Genomic DNA, 5,015 nt, shown 5'->3' with positions numbered 1-5,015 from the left:
GGACACAGGGGACAAAATGGTTTCTCTCTCCCAGCTGGGCTCATAGAGCACCTGGCTGGCTGTTTCCTGGTGGGCTAAATTGTCTTGGCCACCAGACCGTAGCCACCCAGACAATTGACTGCACCAGGAGCAGTCTAAAAGAGATTAACCCCAGGGAACATCTGGAGGTCCAGTTTAGAAAGGGCCAAGGTGGGCTGAAAAGAGCAACTTTGCCTCACATTTGTTTAGTGAACCTCTGCAATTCTAGCTTGGCCCCAAAGGCATACATCCCAATTAACCCAGAGCCCCTTCAAAGCTACTACTTAACTCAAGGAAGTCTGAGGGAAGGAGGGAAAAATAAGGTGTTGGAGGAGGGGGATCAACTTGACACTGACTCATTTTCTCTTATACTGTCCAAGCCCCAAATCTAGATAGAGTTCTTTAGAGAGACTGAGAGCCCAGGAATCCTTGGGGGATAAAGGTGATTGGGCATGGGAATCAGAATTTGGGGGGTAATTTCCTTCTTCCTCCCAGCTTTCTCAAGCCACACTATGAAACTAAAAGGGGCCACTGAGAGCTCAGAATGGACCTGGCCCCTCTAGTTGTGCCTGAGGCAGACAACCTGGTACTGCAGTTCACCTGCCTCAAGATAGTTAAAAGTCTATGAGGAAAGGGGAGCATTACTGGGGGTGGGGACAGTCACTGATACTCGCTTTCCAACTTGGCCCAGCAGACCTTGAGCCCAGACTCTCCACTGCCCAAGAACCAGAAGCCTGGTTGCCTGGGAGCCCAAGACTGCCTGGATGCCTATTCATCCTGAGGTTCCCAGGACTGGGAGGGGGACCTCTGAGGGAGGACATCTGTATCTCCTCCATGTTCTAGAGAGAAGGCCAAGACAGAGGGGTCCAGACTTCCCTGAAGGGACAGGTTGGGACAGAAGGTCACAGGTCCTGCTGGGGTCTAAGCTGGAGGAGGAGAAGAGAAATTCAATGTGGGGAGCAAGGAGTCCATCCGGGGCTCCCAACTGGGGAGGCGTTCCCAACAAGGAGAGATTTCTAGTTGGGGAATGGATCAACAATTGGTTGTCATTCAATCATTTGTCCTGTCTGATTTTTCAAGACCCCATTTGAACTTTTCCTGGCAGAGATGCTGGAGAGATATGTTGTTCTCCAGGACATTTTGCAGATGAGGAAACTCAGGCAAACAGGCTGAAGTGATTTTCCCATAATCACCCAGCTAGGAGGTGTGTGAGATCAGATTAAAACTCAGGAAGATGAGTCTTCCTGCTTTCAGGCCCAACACTCTATCCATTGCATCACCAAGGACTTGCAGTCACTAGCATTTATATAGTTCTTATGTAATATACCCAATATATACTCTATATATCATAATGCATTTGATCTCACAAAACCACCTGATGTTGGTGCTATTTTGGTAAATGAGACTGAGAGAAGACAAGTGACTTGCCCAGAGTCACATAGCTAGTAAGTATCTGAGGCAGAGTTTGAATTCAGGTCGTCCTGACCATATCCACCATTCCATCCACTGCATACCCTAGATCCCTTCTACCATGGAGGGTTGCGTCAGGAGAGAGTGACCTCCTCAGCATTGGGGATCTTCAAGCAGAGACTGGATGACTATTTGCCAGGGATGTTGGAGTGAGTATCCCTCATCAAGTCTAGGTTGAACAAGATGACCTCAAAGACCCAGAAGAAAAGACTTGAAGAGGCCCCTGGGAGATTTCTAGCTCTGAGGTGGTATGGTCTGTGGGGGAGGGGGTGACAGCCCCCTCCAGAGCTTCTTCCATGGTCTGCCTTCTGGAAATGGTCCTAGGCATCTGTCTATGGCAGGATGCATCGAATGATTACAGGTGAGAGGCAGGAGCTGGTGTTTGGGGAGGGCCCTGTTGGTCATTGGCAATGGCCTTCCTGTCCCTCACCTCCTAAGAGGAAGATATTGTTCTGAGAAGCATATATCTAATACATCTGCTTTTCTGCATTTATTTGTTATTTTTGCTCTACATTTCTTTCTACATTAGGTTTTTATGCCCTAACACATGATCAGTTTTTGTGAAAGTGCCCGGGCCAGATAAAGCCTGTCCCAAGCCAGGCTGGGGCCTCACTATGGCTGGAACCATTGTGTCCCACATAAGCTTCAGGTCCCTCAAGAGGAAGCAGTTAAAATGTTCACCATGCGCACATTGTCACTATGGATGCAGACATTGAGTTCATCAGAGAGATTCAATAGAAAGGGAAGGATCTATCTGACCTGGTGTGCACCACTCTGTGACTATGGGAACCCTGATTCTTTGGATTGCAATACATGATCAAGGGCACTATGGTCTGGATCCAAATGAACAAAGAGGTACTGGATCAAGATGTTTCAAAGGAAGACCCAGCCATCTTTTGCTTCCTGATCAAATTTTTGTCCAGAGAATGCCAAGGAGGAGCTGGTCCAGGAGGTCACACAGCATTCATTCTTTCTACAGGCAAAAAAGCAGATTCTAGATGAGAAGATCTACTGCCCTCCCAAGCCATCAGTACTCCTGGCTTCCTATGTGTTCCAGGCCAAGCATGGTGAAGATGACCCCTTTGTTTATTAGCATGGTTTTTTGGCCCAGTCTTCCAAAAAGCGTAACAAATCTGTTCCTGATGCCAGTAGAGATGTGGGAAGAGAGAATTGCCTTCCGTTATGCAGAGCACTGAAGCACAGCAAAAGATGCAGCCTAGCTAGAATATCTGAAGATTGCCCAGGAGATGTATGATGTGAACTACTTGGCAGTTCAGAATGAAAAGGTGTGTGACTGCTTCTTGAAATGAATGCTCTGGGCCTCTACGTATATGACCCTGAAAGCAGACTGACCCCCAAATCTCCTTCCCTTGGAATGAAACCCAGAACATCTCTTACAGTGAAAAAATACACCACTAACCTCTGGACAAGAAGATTGATATCTTTACATCTAACTCCTCAAAACTGCAAGCTAATAAGTTGATTCTGCAGCTGTGCATTGGGAACCATGACCTCTTTATCCAAAGAAGGAAGACTGACTCATTGGAAAGAGAAAAGAGGAAAACCCAGGCCAGAGAGGAGAAAGCAGATGGAGAGGCAATATTTGGCTCAAGACAAGCAGATTGGGGAAGAGTTGAGTGAAGAAGAAATGAATTAGAGAAAAGACTCTTACAAGAGAGGGAGGAAGCTACAGTGGCCAAGGGTATGGTCTGAGGCAGCAAAGGTCCAGATCATAGAAGAGGAGGCAAAGCTCTTAGCTCAGAAGCCAGAAAAGGTCAAACAGGAAATGCAACAGGTCAACACTACAGAGGAGGAAAAGCACCCTAGAGAGCAGAAGGTGCTGGAGACCAGGATGCTGGTGCTGATGATGGCCCAGGAGGCAGAAAGGAGCACTAAGGAGGGTGATCAGGTGAAGCAGAATCTCCAAGAGGCCAGAGAGTCTGAGAGAAGAGCAGGGCAGAAGATCTTGGAAACAGCCTACAAAGCTTCATCCATGCCCGCTGTGATCTCGAGCACAGCCCTGCCACTCAACAGGGTCAGCTTCAGTGTCATGGGCGAGAGCCCGACTTTAAGGATTCTGACACAGCAGCTCTCCATGGACACTGAGAATGAGAAAGTGGAATGTCTGAAGAAGAGAAACCCTGCCAGAACAACTCAATGACAGGTAAATAGAGGGAAACAGCCTCAGATATTCTGCACAGTGAAAACTCAGACAGGGGCAGCAGCAAGAAAAACACCATTAAAGAAGACCTCTCCTCATTGGAGCCTTACACTTCAACTTGCATGTCATGAAGTCCCAAATGGCCTTCTTTGAAGATGTATAGGAAGTGCCTCAGCCATCTCAGGAGTGGCAACTTCTGTCTGGTCACTCCTGCAGCAGCAAGAATAACCATGCCTGTGGAAGTCATCCCTGGACATGCTGGCAGGATGACTAGGAGGTCCTTGGACTTTGCTCCAGACAAGTGGTGACTGCAAAGCCAATGATGTGCAATGGCTTTGAATTTCAGCCCTTCTAAGGACATCTTGTGTGGGATTCAAGTTCAGCATTATGGATTTAAAAGGAACTTAGGGAAGGCCTCTCACCCCAGACAGAGGCAGAGTACTGGAATAACTGCATGGCCCATGGGAAGGTCAGGACATATCATATACTTTTAATCATGCTCCTTCTGTTTCAATTATCCGGCCTCTGGAATCAACAATTTCCACAATGTAGAGATCAGTGTCACTGAGACTGAAGTTGGAGATGAGCAAGGAGCCATTGGGGAACACTGCCTTCCAGATATCTGTTATTACCTGCCCTCCAGTAAGAACGTGGCAGCTAACGATAGCATTGGAGTCCTCTGTTGCGTTTCTGTACCAACTAGAACTGAGATACCCTGGATGGTGAAAGTAACATTGCTGCCCACTGTCTCATAGGGTGGGTTTTGGACAACACCGATGTAATCCCTCTGAGCAGATGTTGGCTAGATGTAGCAGCTGAGGATGGAAGCTGAGAGGGAAGGAAGGAGACAGAGGTCAGAAAGGTTCCCTAACTCTCCTGAGGGCCCAGGTCACTGAGCTGTCCCCAAGGTAAGGATGGGGGCTTGTAAACCTGCCACAGGGTAAACTGGGGGATCACTGTGGCACGTATTTGGAAGGGATTCATGTGCCTATACATCAATCTCTCTGTCCTAGTCTCTGCAGAGGATCTGAGATCTTGTGGTCCTGAACCCAAACCCACTAAACCCTTGGTGCATTTTAAGGCTAACAAGTTTAGTCCTGTGAGGAAGTAAATTTTCCAGGTAAATACAAGCTACAAGTGTTAAGTGAACTGTCCATGTCGCACAGCTAGTAAACAACAGAGCTGGGATCCAAACCCAGATCTCTGTCAAAACTTCCTTAGTCTACATCAGGGATTGCTCAGCTGTGGGGCTAGATGTTGTCTTGAGTCCCAGGACTGTGGAGTGCTGGTGCTAACCTTTCCCCTTTGTCCCTAGATCAGGGAAGACTCCCCTAGCCAGATCTGCAGAGACTGTCTCTGGGAGAGA

At 47.8% G+C, this 5,015-nt stretch overlaps 1 pseudogene; it reads left to right on the top strand.

The window, feature by feature from the left end:
* The first annotated feature begins 2,102 nt into the window (after positions 1–2,102).
* Positions 2,103–3,780, top strand: LOC140507436 (merlin-like; annotated as a pseudogene).
* Positions 3,781–5,015: the final 1,235 nt, after the last annotated feature.

This window comes from Notamacropus eugenii, chromosome 5, assembly GCF_028372415.1.
Source record: "Notamacropus eugenii isolate mMacEug1 chromosome 5, mMacEug1.pri_v2, whole genome shotgun sequence".
NCBI classification, from domain to species: Eukaryota; Metazoa; Chordata; class Mammalia; order Diprotodontia; family Macropodidae; genus Notamacropus; species Notamacropus eugenii.
This window is presented reverse-complemented; position numbering and strand designations above follow the sequence as displayed.